We start from the raw sequence: 18,448 nt of genomic DNA, 5'->3' as shown, positions 1-18,448 counted from the left end.
AAGGCCAGGTTAAAGATTCCGATACTGTTTGTATGGAAGAAATTCATCTCAAAGCTTTCAGTGATTTGAAGAGAGCACTATGTCAAGCACCAGCATTAGGAATTGCACAATCTGATAGGCCCTTTGTGCTTATGTCCATGAACACTTAGGCTTTATGACTGCATGTCTAATGCAAGATCATGGGGGCAGTTTACGCCCCATTCATTACTATTCTGGTAAACTTGACATAGTCGCTCAAGGGATGGGCCCATGTCTTAAAGCAGTGCAGGCAGTTCATCTAGCTCTTCAGGCTTCATCAGGAATGGTGTTAGGACAGACGGTAAATGTAAGATGCCCTCATGCAGTGTCCGCACTAATGAATCAAGCAAAAGTCACTTCTGTCACCTCCTCTCGTTGGGGAAACTGGTTAACAACTCTCACAGCCCCACATTGTTTTACAGCCAGTCACGAACCCATCCTCATGTATGATGTCTGCAATGACTGAAGTTGTGTTAGAGGATGAAGGAGAAATGACTCATGATTGTGTTACACTCACATATGCAGCTACGAGTGAAATAAAAGAAACTCTTATAGAGAAAGCAGAATTGGAGTTGTTTGTTGATGGTTCAGCTCAAGTCATTAATGGTAACAGATGAGCAGGCTATGCAGTTACTTCCATCACTGAAGTGGTAGCTTCAGGTCGGCTTCCAGATCATTTTTCAGCTCAAGCTGCAGAACTAGTAGCCTTAACTAGAGCATGCACGCTAGCTTCAGGATCGGTTGCAAATATCTACACTGATTCCAGGTATTCTTTTGGATAGCTCATGATTTCGGTGTCATTTGGCAAAGTAGACCGTTTCTAACTTCTGCTGCATCCCCCATTAAGCATGCTGGATTAGTGAAAGATCTAATGTTTGCCATGAAACTTCCAAAAAAATTAGCGGTGATCAAAGTGAAAGCACATCTCACAACTAATACTACGGAAGCTAAAGGTAATGCTCTTGCTGATGTAGCTGCTAAACAGGCTTGTTCCTATACAACTGTACAAGTGTGTTCAGGTAGTATAGCACAGAAGACAATTCTGCCTCCTGACTCAATATTGATCTGTACAAAGACGTTCCTCTATATTGAAGCATGACATGGTTAGACAAGGAGCCACAGTGGATTCATCTGGCTGCTGGACCAAAGAGGGGAAGTATGCCAATCCCGAATCACTACTGCCATATTTGGCAGTATCACAGGTTCTCAATTCAATGGTGGAATCCAACATTCAGAAATGTAGCCACCGAAACAGTCAAAAGATGTGTTACATGTCAGAAAAATAATGATGTGCCAGCAACAGCTACAGCAGCAGCACATACCCCGGACCATTTCGTCACCTGCAAGTTTATTATATATCATTGCTTCCTTGTAAGGGAAAAACTGATGTTTTGGTAGTATTAGACAAGTTTCTCAAGATGGACAGAAGCTTATCCAACAGGGCGTGCTACAGCCGCACATACTGCTAAATGTCTTGTCACTGATTTCATTCCCAGATGGGGATTACCAGATTACATTGACTCAGATCAAGGTACACACTTCACAGGACAGGTAGTCAAGGAAGTGTCTAAAATGTTGAAAATTAAGTGGAATCTTCACTGCCCCTACAGGCCACAAGCATCAGGACGGGTTGAGAGAGCGAACAAAACAATCAAAACCAGGCTAAGCAAAATGCATCAGGAAGGAGTACCATGTGTAGTATGAGAGCATCATCTAACAGATCAGTAGGACTTTGCCCTCATGAGATTATTACAGGACGCCCAATGCAGATGCCAGGTGTGATTGATCTTAGAAATGTTGACGTACACATTGCCTCAGATGCTCTGATCACTTACTGTGAAAACCTCACAAAGGCAGTACAGAGTGCCAGAGAAAGAGTTGAGTCGTGTTGGCAGACTCCACTAGAAGGTGGACACACGATCATCCCAGGTCAGTGGGTCATGATAAAGTCATTCAGAAACAAGCCATTAGAGCCTAAGTGGCATGGACCACATCAAGTGATGTTGATTACAGCAGCTGCAGTGTTGTGTCCGGGAAGGAAAACCTGGACTCATGTGTCACATTGTAAAGTTGTTCCCCCACCTACAGGGATAGGATAGGACACACGGACCAGTGAGGAGCCCGGGAAAGAATCGAATGCAACAGGCTTCGGGGGCCAATCCTGCGGTGAAGATTACCTCATAGGCCTTCCCCACCCCACTGTTCTTTAGGTGTCACAGGAATTAAGAAATAGGGAAAGAAGGAACAACAATAGCAGACTCAGATTGAACAGAGGATACAACCCTAGTGTTTGCAGTCTTTTACAACAAATACTGCTCTTTTGTGTTTTGTTTTCTTTCTTACTCTGTGCAGATACCACTTGATGGCTGTCCCAAGACCCATACGCACCGACCTCCTCACCTGCGTATGAAGCCACAACCTCTAAAAGAAAACTAGACTCACTACCAACGCAACGGAAGAAAAATTAATACACAACGCAGAGAATCACATACGGGAACTTCAGTCATCCATCAACATGATCAAGATTGCCATTTCATCATCCACACGACAAAAGAATGAGGATGTGGAAGTATGTATTAGGCAAACTCGTTCATTATCTAAGCTATTTAATGTGAACCAATGGTGCAGGATCCCCCCTCCAACCGGCATGTTTTGGCTATATGGAACCTCAATATATAGTGTACTACCGGTCAAGTTTAATGGCAGGTGCACCTTAGTCTATGCCCTACCTGCAGTCAGAGAAAACTTGAAATCCACTCGAGTCCTAATAACAGAAGATACCACCTTTAAAAATTCTCCACATCTACATAATTCAGCTCCTACCATGAACAAAGAAGATGGCTGCATTCCAGGACTCACTTGTGCACAAACATGGTGGTCAAGAACTCTTGGAGCATTAATCCCATCTTATGGTGTCATGCAGGGCCCTTGATCAAGTCAGAAGCTTATCGAATTCTGTACAGAAACTGGCCAATGATACAGCTTTGGCCCTGGGTAACATCACGGACACTCTCGCTTCGCACAAGATAATGATCTTACAGAACAGAGTGGCCTTGGATTACATTCTTGCAATGCAAGGGGGAGCATGCACCATTATCGGACCTGAGTGCTGTACCCGGGTTAATGGATCCAACAGAGAACTTGAACAAAATCCAACAAGACATTCTTGATCTTTCAGCAAAATTACACCAGATGACTGAAGACAACTCTTCATGGTTTGGAAAACCTGTTGGGTAAACCCTGGCTATGGATCAAGGAAATAGCAATTCTGCTATTGTTTTTCCTACTGGTGTACTATCTGTGCGTCCACAGTATCAAGTGTTTCATCCAACAAATGACCCATGCCCATCACAAGGAAATGACTGTTCAACCAGAAAAGACTATTACCCGTAATAACTACAAGGGCCCTAGCTGCATGTTTGTTTCTGTGTCAACATGCCATTCGTCACTAAAGACAATCAACACAGAGCAAGTGTTATGTGCCTGTAACGATCATAGGTTACAAGAATGAAACTTTTAAGTGTCTAAATTTGTATTTTGTGAGAGTTATTAGAACTCTCAAAGGGGGAACTGTGTTATATCTAGGTTCCAATGTAATAGTATATGAACTGAAAACTTTATATACATTGTGTTTTACATTCTGAGGTAAAGATAATGACATTCTAAGGAGATCAAGGCAGGCAGCCCAGGTGTCTGTGAATTAACCTTTTGTCTTCATGCACTTCCTGATCATTTGGCAGGACAAGCTCAAAATACAGTGGTGCCTTTGTCTCTATGATAATGTAAAGGTATGGGCGATACTGTCAGACTGATTGGATTAGCACCTATGCATTTGAATGACACCGTTATGCTGATTAGATCATGGCTGGGAAATGTAGGGAATGGGGGGTGATTCCTGCACTGCATTTGCATGCTTTGTTTAGATTGTCTCCACCTCTACTCTATGTATCCCTCCCCCTTGAATGTATATGAACTACCAAGTACACTTCCTTAGTTGGACTTGGATGACTACAGCGACGCACAGCGCGTTTCTTAATAAAGAGTAACTTCTGCTTGAAAGATATCCCAACGTCTCCTGGTCTCTGCTTCGACGAGGAAAAAGTTTCCTACAAATTAAACTGACAGAGTGTGTCTGCTTCCCAAACAATGCTAGGAAAATTGTTCGAAAGTTTATGTGCCAAATAAGAGAAGGATCTACCGTGGAGAAGAATCTTACTAGTCATCCAATTTTTTTATATCAGCTATGCATTCCATTAATTTTGTGAATTGGTAGGTTTCGCCAGGGCATGAAGAAATATAGAGCTGAGTATCATCAGCGTAACAGTAAAAACTGACACCATGCTTCCTAATGATATCTGCCAAGGGTAGCATGTACAAAGTGAAAAGCAACAATCCTAGTACTGAGCCTTGCGGTACTCCACTCTGAACTTGTGACCGGTGTGACATCTCTTCGTTTACTGCTACAAACTGATAACGATCAGATAAGTATGATTTGAACCATGCCAATGCAATTCCACTAATGGCAACATAATTTTCGAGTCTATTCAAAAGAATGTTTGGGTCAATAGTGTCAAAAGCAGCACTAAGATCCAGTAACACTAATAGAGAAATACAGCCACGATCCGATGATGAAAGCAAATCATTTATAACTCTAATGAGAGCAGTCTCAGTACTATGGTACGGTCTAAATCCTGACTGGAAATCCTCACAGATACCATTTCTTTCTAAAAGGAACATAGTTGCAATGATACTGCCTTTTCTAGTATTTTAGACAGAAAAGGTAGATTCGAGATCGGCCTGTACTTGACTAATTCTTTAGGATTAAGTTGTGTTTTTTTAATAAGAGGTTTAATAATAGCCAGCTTAAAAGTTTTCCGTACGTATCCTAGTGACAAAGATGAATTAATGATATTAAGAAGAGGATCTATGACCTCTGGAAGCATCTCTTTCAATAGCTTAGTCGGTATAGGGTCTAACCAACCTGGTCTCATAGAGACGTACCTGTGGAAACATTTTTGCAAGTCGCAAAAATACGTACCAATACGTATGTATCACTGCAGTTTCCAACAGAAATGAACACTAGAGACAGTAAAACAGCAAGCACTTTTAATTGTTTTCATACACAATTATGATTACAGGGTCAGATTATGGATTAATAAAGACTTGTTTTCACGTCTCCTTGAACAATATTATGTTATGTTCTCAAAACACTATTTACCAAAGTGCATGATTTGTAAACAAATACATTTTGGAATTTGCATCGCGTAACCAGCTCCATATGTTTAACTTTTCTGACATTTACAAGCTTGCTTGGTAGCTCAGCTGGTACAGAATTGTACCTAGGATGCAGAAAGCTGGGATACAAATTCTGTGAAAGAGAGTCATGGTAAAAGAGCTCAAAGATGAGAGATCAAAAACAAGCTAAAATGGCATGATCACAAATGCTTTTTATGTCACATTTGCTTTTGCTAACACTATCGGGTAGGTTTAGGTTGGTGGTACGTTATTTTAAAATGGAGCATTACACTTTTAGTGCCACTCACTGGGACATTTCAAATCAGAACTGAGGTGATACGTAAAAAAACAACGTAATAAAAACGTACCATATTCACGTTCATCTGTTTCGGAAAAAAACTGAACACACTTTAGCGCCACTCAGTGGACATTTCACATTGAAACTGTCATAAAACGTACATGGCACTACGTATTTTCGTTTGTTCCCTTTCGAGGGAACTTTCGAGGGAACTCGCGCTGTGTCCGATAGGAATGCCAGCGCGATTGCGTCTGATGCACGTCTGTCACCTAGTCCAATGGCAAGAGTGAACGTCACGGGGCGGGTGATGTCACGACCAAGAATGGATAAATACACATCCAGCCAGACCGGCTTCAGCTTTTCTGCCTCAGCAAAGCGGATCTGTGTGGAATCTGTCTCTGTCTATTTATTGTTGTCTTTCCCAATTTAGTACAGCTCAATATTCCACCACACTGATTATGGAGAACCAAACATTTAAACCGTCTGCTCCTCCTTGCCCCCGATTCCTTACGGTGGGATACATACGATTTATTTGTCATTTGTTTGGGAGCGGCGCATGCTTCTTCAGCCTTCGAGGGGGCTGAATGTGAGCATTGTGAGAAGCTTCCACTGAGAACGCTCCGCTCCTGCCTCTCACTTTTTCGAGGAAAGTGAGTAGGCCAGCGTTCCTCATGGCTCTGGACTCGCTGCTGCTGAGGCAGCACGGAGAAAGATGTCATGGGGTTCACAAATGGATTTATCAGCGGGGCTTGCAACGGGCATGAGTGGCTTTTTCTCAGCCTTCCCCTGGTAGATCCGCCCCCTCTCTGGTGTCAGAAGCCCTGGCCAGCGCTTCTTCTGCCCAGGGAGAGGGCTCGTCGCTTCAGCACTCCAGTTCTGAGGAGGTGGATGTGCTGAGCGTTGATATGGGGGAAGAAGACTAGCCATCTCTTTCCCCAGAATATGAGGAGCTGGTGGAGGTGATCACTCGTGCTGTGTCAAAGTTAAATATTGAATGGTCAGCAGAGAAACAGGGCGCTCGTCCCAAAAGCAAATTAGATGAGCGTTTCCTTACATCTAATAAATCATCTCCACCAAGGGGCCATCCTTTCTTTCCTGATCTACATGACGAGTTAGCTAGATCATGGAAAAAGCCATACTCATCAAGACTTTTCCGCTCTCAAGTTAAATACTATTCAGATATAAGGGGCTGAAAGAGTATGGCTATGGGGCAGTGCCCCTGGTTGAACAGACGCTCGTGAGCTATCTGTCCCCGGATTTAGCATCGTCCCTGAAGGCCCCTGCACTTCCCACTAAGCCACTAAAAGTTACATCAGGGCTGGTGGGTAAAGCATATACGGCAGCAGGTCAGGCTGGTGCTTGTTTGCATACAATGGCTATTTTGCAAGCATACCAAGCTGACCTGCTGAAGGGTCTGGATGGCGGAGAGCGGATTGGCCACAGACTTATCTCTGAGGAGCCACCAAGGAGACTGCCAGAGCAGTTGGGTGGTCTATGGCAGCCTTAGTGGCGACAGAGAGACACCTGTGGCTCAACCTGTCTGATATTAAGGAAAAAGACAGGGCCTTTCTCCTCAACGCTCCGCTTGCGCCATCTGGCCTGTTCGGCGATGCTGTCAACTCGGTCGTCGACCGATATATATCTTCCGTGCCGCCATCCATCCTCTGGGCCAAGAAAGCTGCGCAGAAGAAGTTCTGGACGCCAGAGGTGTCAGAATCCTGAGGGCAGCCCCACACAGTGTGGAGCGGTGTTCACCTCAGTATACGGTGCCCGTCCCACCTCGTGGCCCTCAGGGGGCCGTTCTGCCAACCCTGCCACCCATGGTGCCTCGGGACACAGCGGTCCCCAGCGAATTAGTGATGCAGATCTCACAAGATGCTCACATTAGCATTCTCTGAGGAGGATAAAATGACACAAAACGTGTAGAGGCCAGCCTTGAGAGGCTGGTTCCCTTATTAGATTTTCTGGCAGAATGGAAATCTCTTCCAAATATCTCACGTTGGGTCCTGCAGATTATAGAAAAGGGTTACAAAATGCAGTTTTGGTGCCGCCACCTCTATACAAAGGAGTGCTACAGACAATAGTGCTTCCTGAGCAGGCTCTGGTATTGGAGTAAGAAGTAAAGACCTTGCTAGCGAAGCTGGTTACCGACAGAGAGTCTGAGTTTTACAGCCGGTACTTCTTGGTTCTGAAAAAGGATGGGGCGTAGCTCCCTATTTTAGATCTACGTCATCTGAATTGCGCAGTACGAAAGCTAAAATTCAAGATCTTGACAATAAGTCAAATCATGACTCAAATCAAATCCAAGGATTGGTTTGTCACAATAGATCTAAAGGACACATTCTTCCATGTCTCCATCCTTCCACAGCACAGGAAGTTCCTGAGGTTTGCTTTCGGGGGCGAAACGTACCAATTTCGGGTTCTTCCGTTCGGCCCTAGCTCTTCCACCCCGCACATTCACGAGATGCAGCGCTGGCCCCACTCAGGCTGCAGGGCATACGCATTCTGAATTACATAGACGACTGGTTGAAATTAGCACAGTCAGAGGAGATGGCGGTTCGGCATTGAGATGTCATCCTCGCTCATATTCAAAAACTGGGGTTGAGATTGCATGCCAAGAAGAGTGTGCTTTCTCCACTACAGAGGACCACTTTTCTTGGTGTGGTATGGGATTCAGTGACAATGCGGGCTTGTCTCTCACCCGCTCGCATCACTGCTATTCTATCAGCCGTAAGAGAACTGAAGCTAGGCCAGTCACGCACTGTAAAACAGTTTCAGAGACTGTTGGGTCTGATGGCACCCACTCTGCAAACTGGCGCATCAGATCCTCCTGTGGTCTCTGGGGAAGATGCTCTCCTTGACAGCAATTTATCTTCCAGGTGCCCAGATTATAGGAGCAGACATCCTGTCGAGACAGGGCTGAGGCCAGGGGAATGGAGACTTCACCCAGAGGTGGTAAAGCTCATATGGGAGATTTATGGCTAAGCAGAAGTGGATCTGTTTGCGTCTCAGGATATGACGTGCTGTCCACTTTGGTTCTCCCTCACACATCCAGCTTCACTAGGACTGGATGCCATGGTACAGATGTGGCCAAGGCTGCGTCTGTACGCGTTTCCCCCAGTTGTTCTGCTCCCAGGAGTTCTGGAGAAAATTTGCCGGGAAGGGATAGCCTACTGCTAGTAGCACTTTATTGGCCGAGTCGGACATGGTTTTTCGGACCTTGTAACTCTCCATGATGGCTCACCTTGGAGGATTCCGATCAGGAGGGACCTCCTATCTCAGGCAGGGGGCATAATCATCATCCCCGCCCAGAAATGTGGAACCTGTGGGTTTGGCCTCTGAGGGGGCCCAACTGGTCTATCTGGTCTCTCAACTGAGGTTGTAGAGACCATTCTTCACTCCAGAGCTCCTTCCACAAGGAAACTATACGCCCTGAAGTGGAAACACTTCACTTCTTGGTGTCATGAGCGACAGTTAGATCCAGTTAACTGCCCCGGTTCAGTACTAGAGTTCTTACAAAGTCGTTTCTCATCCGGGTTAACCCCATCAACACTAAAAGTGTACATTTCTTCTATCTCTGCCTACCATGCCCCTGTGGATGGTACCACTGTGGGGAAAAACCCATTGATAACTCGTTTCCTTCGTGGCACCCAGAGGCTGAGGCCTGCAACACGCACTAGGGTCCCTGCTTGGGATTTGGCTATTGTTGTAGAAGGTTTATCTACAGCTCCGTTTGAGCCACTTGAATCCATCTCAGAAAAGTTTCTGACACTGAAAACTGTTTTCCTTCTTGTCATTTCTTCCTTTAAGAGAGTAGGAGACCTTCAGGCCCTTTCTGTATCCCCTACGTGCCTTGAGTTTGCACCAGGGATGGTCAAAGCATTCCTTTACCCTAAACCGGGTTATATCCCTAAGGTTCTGACCAATGTTCCTCGGCCTATAGTGCTGCAGGACTTCTGTCCTCCTCTGTTCTTGAACCCAGACCAGAACTGCATCCCTGTGATCGATTTGCTTCGGCAGTTGAAGCTAAAGCCGGTCTGGCCGGATGTGTATTTATCCTTTCCTGGTCGTGACGTGCATCAGGCGCAATCACGCTGGGGGCGTTCCCAAAGTGATCCTATCGGACGCAGCATCTCGTTCCCTTTCTCAGGGAACTATGGTTACATATGTAACCTGAGACGGTTTTTCTAATGAGACTGGGTTGGGTCTAAAATACATGTTGTTGATTTTGATGATTTAACAATTTTAGACATTCTTCCTCTCCTATAGCAATGAATGAATGGAATTTTTCCTCAGGGACACTACAATGCACTGTCTGAAGCGATACTGTAGTAGATGGTTGCATGGTTATAATTTTCTCTCTAATATAAATAAACACCAGAAGTTGCTTTATTTCTCGTTAATTTAGCCACTGTATCAAATAAATATCTAGGGTTGTGCTTGTTTTCTTCTAAGAGATTTGAAAAATAAGTAGATCTTGCAGTTTTTAAGGCCTTTCTATTTGTAAAAATGCTTTCTTTCCATGAAATGCGAAAAACCTCCAGTTTTGTTTTCTTCCAGCTGCGCTCCATTTTTCTGGCTACTCTCTTAAGGGCCTAAGTGTACTCGTTGTAGTACGGTGTTGGACTAATTTCCTTAATCTTCTTTAAGCGCAAAGGAGCAACTGAGTCTAATGTGCTGGAAAAGAGAGAGTCAGTAGTTTCTGTTGTAACATCGAGTTCTTCTAAGCTATCTGGTATGCTAAGGAGATGAAACTGATCAAGAAGATTATTGATAAAGCAATCTTTAGTGGTAGAAGTGATAGTTCTACCATATTTGTGGCAGGGAGGCGGTTTTGCAGCCTTGGCTAAATGTAGTATACATGAGACAAGATAATGATCTGAGATGCCATCGCTCTGCTCCAGAATTTCAACGGCATTAATATCGATTCTATGTGACAATATTAGATCTAAAGTATGATTATGACAATGAGTGGGTCCTGACACCTGTTGTCTAACTCTGATAGAGTTTAGAATGTCTGTAAATGCCAATCCCAATGCGTCTTTTTCATTATCTACATGGATATTAAAATCACCAACAATTAGGACTTTATCTGCAGCCAGTACTAACTCTGATAGAAAATCAGCAAATTCAAAGTCTGTATGGTGCCCTGGTGGCCTGTATACAGTAGCCAACACAAAATGTCAAACGACATTTGTCACTTACGTTACATAATGTTACATAAAGGACCTTCACTTCGAAGGATTTATATTTGAAAGACTTTTGAGTAATACTGAAGATATTACTATAAATTACAGCAACACCTCCCCCCTTTTTGCCTTTCAGATAAGGCTCGTGTTATAACTGTGACCTTGAGGTGTGGACTCATTTAAAGTAATGGGTAACACTTCACAATAAGGGTACATGAATAATCATGTACTAATACCTGGATTAATACTTCATTCAGCATGAACTAATGATTATCGAAAGCATGAACTAATCATGAACCAATGAAGAGCTATCCTTAACTATGACAGGAGTCATATGGATTCATGCATGAATAACGGCAGCCTTAATTACATGTTAGTACATGTTTGATAATTAATGCTTAACTATCAAACATGTACTAACATTTATGGTTAAACCAAATCAAACAGCCTCTTTAAGAAGGAATAAGAAGTACTCTGACTTTGAAACAAATTAAATAAAATTCTCAGAGTTTAAACTTTTGACTTCAGCTTTGTCATAAACATTACTGGATAGCACAGAATTAATTGATCCTCCTCATGAATGTAGAAAACACTAAAAATACTATTTAGTATTTTCTACATTTCTACACCCTATAAAAGTCTTTATCTGTTTTGTGATGTTGTCCTTCCCTTAAAACTCACCCTACTGCAACGTATGCACAGCTAAATAAAAATTCAAAACCCACAAAGAACATTTGTGGAAAAGTTCCCATAAAACATGCATTATTTTGTCATGACTTTACATGAGAGGGCCCAATCATAATTAATTCACTGTTAACTACGTACTAAATTCAGCACAAGATTTATTTTAAACTTACCTCTCAAATACACATGCACTAACACAACTAGTATTCAGGCCAGTTAAGTGATGATGTGTGGCTTTTCAAGAAGTCAGAGAGTGGAGGTACTGTAATCATCAAGGCTGTGTCCTGGATGGAGACTGAACTGTACTGACACTCAGCAAATTTTCTGACATAAATTCCAGTTTGGCCATTTCTTTGGGAAACTGTTCCACAAATGTTCTTTGTGGGTTTGGAATTTTTATTTAGCTGTGCCTAGTTGCAGTAGGGTGAGTTTGAAATGAAAGAGAACAGCACAAAACAAAACAAAACAGATAAAGACCTTTTAAGATCAGTTATTAGTGTATTTAGTGTTTTCTACATTTCATGAGGAGGATCAATTAATTTCTGTGCTATTGTAACATAAACTGCTCCGAGACTCGAAGGCTTAGGATCCAAACGCAGTTTTATTGAGAGGATAATCCACAATCGAAATCCAAAGTACAGGCAACAGGTCAAAAACAGTCAGTCCAAACAAACAACAAGACAGAAACACACAGACAAAACAGGGAAATCCACGAAAGGGCAAGGATCAAAACCAAGATACAGAAAACCGGGAAAATACTCAAAATTGCAGCTGTTACACTAAACAATACTTTGCAGGGAATGACTGAGAGGACCAGGCTTATATAGGCAGAGTGAAGAGACAAACAAGCTTAACAAGGTAACGAGATAAGCTAAGAAGGGGCGTGGTCCAATGAGTTGTCCATGGTAACTAACAAGTGAGCAGAGTACCAGGGAAACATGGTGAACAAACAACAATGGAGGACACAGTGAACACAGGCAGGGATCCGTAAAAGCTATCCAGTAATGTTTATGACAAAGCTGCAGTCAAAGTTTAAATTCTGATAATATTATATAAATTTGTTTCAAAGTCAGAGTACTTCTTATTCCTTCTTAAAGAGGCTTGTTTGATTTTGTTTAGCGATAAATGTTAATTAATGCATTAACTATCAAACATGTACTAACATGTAGTTAAGGCTGCTGTTATTCATGCATGAATCCATATGACTCATGCTGCAGTTAAGGATAGCTCTTCATTGGTTCATGATTAGTTCATGCTTTTAATAATCATTAGTTCATGCTGAATTAAGTATTAATTCAGGTATTAGTACATGATTATTCATGTACCCTTATTGTAAAGTGTTACCAAGTAATGTAATCGTCTGGTTTTAGCCAGGTCTCTGTCAAACATAGAACATCTAGTTTATTATCTGTGATAATATAATTTACAATAAGTGCTTTTGAGGGAAAGGGAACTAATATTCAGCATCCCAAGCTTTATCATTTGTTCATCAGTATTATATCTGTTTTTTATTTGTTGAACATCAATTCAATTTTTACCCTTAAATGGGTTTGGGAGTTTTTTGTGTTTACTAATTCGGGTACGGACACAGTCTCTGTGTGATGATATCTAGGTGGAAGAGTCTATATGTGTTAGGATTTATCTGATTTCTGTGACGTGAGACAGCTAGCAGATGTCGGTTTAGACAGTCTGTCTGCAATGCAAATGCAATGCAGTTACAAAGCTATTACTTGGTTTTGTTTAACTCTGAAACATGAAATGTGAAGTTATCTGCTTTGCCAAAAAAATGACTGTCGGAGTTATCTGCTTTTGCTAAAAAGCTAACTTTTAATATATATAAAAACATACTTTTAATGAATTTTGTAAGTTATCTGTTTTTTTTTTTTTGTTTGTTTTTTGTATGTTTGTTTGTTTGTTATTATTACTTAATCAAAACAACCCAACTGCAGTTTGATTGATGTTACTTGGAATGCACAATAAAAGATAAAACATCTCGGTTATGTATGTAACCCTTGTTCTCTGAAGGAGGGAATGGAGATGTATGTCAGAAGTGAACTGAGGAATTGGGATATCGCATGAGAGCCCAATCACTTTCAAGTGTAAACTAAATGAGGCCAATGCACATTGGTGTGCAAGCTTTGCATCACGTGACCCGCCCCGCGGTGTTGGAATAAATGCGGAAGCGGGTGCACTCGCACTCTGTTTTTCACTGAGGAGACGAGCATGTGGCCCGTGCTCGTGGTGGCATAGGAACTGTGGCGACGGGACGTATGTCTCCGTTCCCTCCTTCAGGGAACGAGGGTTACATACGTAACCGAGACGTTCCCTTTCAGTCGGGCAGTGCACATATGGAGGTCCCTGGGATGGTTCCATACAACAGGGGGAGACACATCTGGCAGGGACAGCAGAGCGGACTCTGCCGAGGGAAAGACACAGGCTCACCGTAGGGAGGCTACCATGGAGATATACACATATGGGACCACCGCAGGGGTCGTAACATATGGTATCCAGCCTAGCACAGGTGAGTTAACGAGTGCTTGGCCTGGCAACAGACACTCCGCAATGTCTGAGGCTGCAAGGGGTGGTGGAGAAGCTAAACAGGGTTCGCCGACCAGGGAACTCACTGGAGCAATAAGCGCACTTATCCACTCCAAGAGGAGAATGGCGCTGCAAAGCCGACACAATAATGGGGGCTTCAGGCGTTACTGGCCACTAGGGTTGGAGCACACGGGAAGCAACCGGTTCCACACGGAGGCTATAAAATTTAGCGAATGTGTTTGGTGCCGTCCAGCCGCAGCTCTAAATATATCTGTCAGCGTGGCGCCATGCGCCAGCGCCCAGGAAGAAGCTACTCCTCTAGTGGGAGTGAGCTCTTAACCCAAGCGGGCAAGGCATGCCTTGGGACTGACACACCAAGGCGATGGCAATCCACTATCTAGTGGGCCATCCTCTGCTTGGAGACAGCCTTTCCCTTCTGCTGGCCTCTGTAACAGATGAGCTGATCAGAGGCCTAAAGCTTCGCGTTCTGTCCATGTACAGGCGCAAAGCGCGACGGTACAGAGCAAAGCCAGGGCTGGGTCTGCCTCCTCTGAGGGCAGTGCATGCAGGTTCGTTACCTGATCTCTGGAGTGGTAGGAACCTTGGACTGGGGTCTCAGATAACATGAGAATCAGCCGGATCGAATTCTAGGCACGATTTGTCGACTGAAAATGCAGGTCCCCTTCCCTCTTGATAGAGGCCAGTGCAACCAGGAGAACTGTCTTAAGGGACAGAGTTTTCAACTCAGCTGTTTGCAAAGGCTTGAAGGGTGGTCCCCGGAGGGCTGTAAGCACCAGGGACAAGCTTTTGCTTCCCAAGAGAGTACAGAGAGAGGACAAGGCAGATTCAGTCTCCTCGCCCCCCTCAGGAACCTGACGATCAGGTCATGCTTCCCCAGAGACTTACCTTCAACTGCATTGTAATGTGCGGCAATAGCGGCAACATACACTTTGAGGGTGGAGGGAGACAGCCTTCGCTCCAACCCCTCTGATCGAGCAAGTTCAGGGGTTCTCTCGGTAAGAAGAACACCCACTCGATGAATAGTTCCACTTCAAAGTAGAGAGGTGCCTCGTAGAAGGAGCTCTAGCAGAAGTGATGGTGTCTACCACCGACTGGGGTAGATCACCTAGAACATCCGTTTCCCATCCAGAAACCAGAAATGGAGTTTCCAGAGGGTCCGGACGCAGGTGCCATAGAGTCTCTGAGTCAGAAGGTCCTCTTCCTCAGAGGAATGGGGCCAAGGAGGTGCAGTCGCGAGGAGCATCAGTTCTGGAAACCAGGTCCGGTTGGGACAGTAGGGCGCAACTAACAGGACCTGCCTCCTCATTCTCCCTGACTTTGCACAACAGTTGTGGCAAGTAGGTTTACTGGGGAAAACGCATATTTACGAAAGTCCGGGGCCCAGCTGTGTGCCAGTGCATCCGGCTGAGACTGCCCTCGGTCAGGGAGTAGAACAACTGGCAATGGCCTGTGTCCAGGGAGGCAAACAGATCTATCTATCTATCGGCCATGAAATGCTGCCAAATCAGCTGGACCCGCCTGGGGATGGACACTCCATTCTCCCGGAAGCGGAGGCTGCCGTGAGAGCTCGTCGGCTGCAGGTTGAACACACCTGGGATGTGAATGGCACAAAGTGACCTCAGATGCTTCTGACTCCATAAGAGGAGATGGCGGGCGCGTTGAGACAGGCGACGGGAGTGAAGACCGCCCTGGTGGTTGATGTACTCAACAGTCGCAATGTTGTCCATACTGGACCAGTACATGCTTGCCAAAGGATTCGCATAATGACCTCTAATGACCTGCATATCAATGAACTCTTTCAGTCAGGTAGGCTGTGAAAAAACCCTCTGTGATCATGTCTCAAGCTCATCATGGTGTATATCAAACATACAGAAAAAACTGTCACAGTTCCCTCTGTTCCCAAACTCCAATTCCATGATCCTCCTGTTTCCACACCTGCACTCACTTCCTCGTCATCTCCCCATCATCACTCATCACCTGCACCTGGACTTAATCATCTGCACTCCCTTTACAATGGACTCACTCCCTGCACTCCTTGTCTGTTCTTATGTTAAACTAGTGTGTAAATGTGTGTATCTCCTTCGTTGTCATTAAATACCCATTATTGTGGATCTCCGTATATGCTTCATCTCTTCAACACCACTACACTGTAACAGAAGAACAGACCGACACCGTTGGACTTCCACAAGAAGAATGGGTATCTTCCTAGTCCCTGTGCCCTCAAGAAGACGCCAGCCCAAGCTCTCAGCGGAGGACCGCATCTGGACTGTTAAGCAGGACGGCCGCCCGCTGGATAGATATGTTGAGGAATTCGCTGAGCTTTCTTCTAAGGTGAGCTGGCCAGATGCATTACTTAACTCCTGTTTTCTGAGGGGTCTGGATGAGGATACGATTCGGTATTTTGAACCAGAATGTCTCTTTTCCCTAGTCGAGTCTATTAATCTGATTCTCTTTCTTAATGGTTCGAGTTCGAAATTGAAGAGGTTCATAAAGAGTCGTATTCTCCTCGTCCAGCCCTCTCAGAGACACAGGCAGCCTGGCCAGTTCACCAGCCACCGAATTCCTCCACCTACCGCTCCAGTGGGCATTCCCTTATTGCTCAGCCTGACCCAAATCCTCAGCCGCCCAAAAGGAGGTCCAGACGGCCCAGGCGTGGAAGCTCCAGGCTTCCACGAGCCCGCTCCAGCACTTGCAGAGACCGCGCCAGCCTCTGCCGAGCCTGCTCCAGCCTCCGCCGAGCCCGCTCCAGCCTCCGCCGAGCCCGCACCTGCCTCTGCCGAGCCCGCTACGGCCCTCGACGGACCCTCTCCGGCCTTCAAGCCCTCGCCAGCCCATATCACAGAGGAGTGATATTTATTTAATATTTATTGTCATCACTATGAACGCTGGACACTGTGTTTTCAATTCATACTTGCAGCCGGAGGGCGCTCTGTACACCTTTAGTCCACAAATTAATCTAAAGAAGAACAGGACATTCCTGGAACTAACGGCATGTCCTTCCAGAGGTCGCTAACCATGGCTTTAACATACAGATAAACACTTTTCAAAAACAATAAATACACGATTGAGACGATGTATACATGTATTGCCTCAGAATTTGCATCTGAATAGCGCTCGCTCCGTGGGCGTGGCCGCATTAGCGGATAATGAGCTGAATCACGGGCGTCTGACATGTGTCTCTTTTCATACAGATTACATAAACACAGAATTTTTGTTTTTGTTTGACTTACATGATTTAAAACTTGACATTTCAAAGTTTCTTTAGACATAAGTCTAATTTTTTTGTGATTAGTATTCACTAAGTTACAGTTCATTTTCTGAGAACTATCAGATTGGACTTCGTTTAGAGGGAGATGAGAGATCACACATCATGTTAGTTTTCTTTATTTTACAAGAAGCACAACATTTTGTTTTTACTCTGAGTGTACACAAATAAAAGAAGATATTCCACAGATTAAAATGGTGTATAACTCTTAATTGTATGTGCAACATTGACGGAGTATTTTGAGTCTCTTTCACACTGGTAAGAAAAAAACTGAGGTGGTATCGCCGGCGATACCTCCGACTCCAGGGAGTTAAAGGCAGGATCACACCAAGCTGACATTCAGTTCTGATTGGCTGTTCAGCTACTGCCACCTGCAGATACGGAAAGGCATTTCATCTTACACAGGCGCAGTATGGACGTGCTACTTGGCCGTTGGGTGTCGAGCGTCGGTTTGGTGTGTCAGGGCAACTTTGGACCCAGGCGCTGCCGACATGAGCCAACCCCGCAGTCTGCTTTCGTCGCCACTAGTTCGTCGGCGTCGGCTTGGTGTGTTCCTGCCTTAAGTCAATAGAAAACAGTATGCTTGCTGATACGTTAAAATATGAGCTTTATGCAATAAATGGATTAACATATCTTTCTATCTCTCTCTTATGGACACACATGAAGAAAGGAAAAAGCTGCATATACTACGAAAAGATTGATAAAATGTAGTGCTAGGTTTAAAGGTGTCACAGACATGCCAGGCTCCAACACCCACCAGTCACAGCGCACTCCATCTCCTGAGTACTGATCACGCACACCTGCAACTCATCAGCTCACCAATCAGCACCAGTATATATAAGACACTCACACACTCACTCTCATTGTCCGTTCTCGTTCGCATCAAGGAACTTACCTCTTGCTTACCTCAAGGACTCCCAGTACTACTTACCTGTATGCTGTGTCTCCGAGTTACCTCCTGTGTTTCCAGTCCGTGTGATTGTCGTCAGTCTTCCTCGTCTCTACGCTGCTACCGCTATCATCCAGCATCCATCCTGCAAACCACAAAGGACAGTATTATCATTCTATCATTCATCTATCACTTCCACTCCATCTGCAAACTCACCTGTTGTCACCTGTACCTCTGCTTGTGTTCAATAAACTACCTTATCTGTGATCTTCTGTCTCCGGCCCGTCCATATTGTAACAGAAGACCGGACC

At 44.4% G+C, this 18,448-nt stretch overlaps 1 protein-coding gene across 2 annotated transcripts in view; it reads left to right on the top strand.

Moving 5' to 3' along the window:
* LOC127505426 (uncharacterized) overlaps positions 1–18,448 on the top strand; it is a 679,977-nt gene that overhangs the window by 182,736 nt on the left and 478,793 nt on the right. Inside the window, exon 2 of one of the 2 annotated variants that reach the window (XM_051880972.1) lies at positions 3,807–3,904. The exons of the other annotated variant lie outside the window; for it this stretch is intronic. The gene's annotated coding sequence lies outside the window, so the exon portion shown is untranslated. Of the gene's footprint in view, positions 1–3,806; positions 3,905–18,448 lie in introns of those variants that run through there. 2 annotated transcript variants of the gene reach the window in all.

Source organism: Ctenopharyngodon idella, chromosome 22 (genome assembly GCF_019924925.1).
Source record: "Ctenopharyngodon idella isolate HZGC_01 chromosome 22, HZGC01, whole genome shotgun sequence".
Classification (NCBI taxonomy): Eukaryota; Metazoa; Chordata; class Actinopteri; order Cypriniformes; family Xenocyprididae; genus Ctenopharyngodon; species Ctenopharyngodon idella.
The sequence above is the reverse complement of the archived record's forward strand: the minus strand, read 5'-3'. Positions and strand labels throughout refer to the sequence as shown.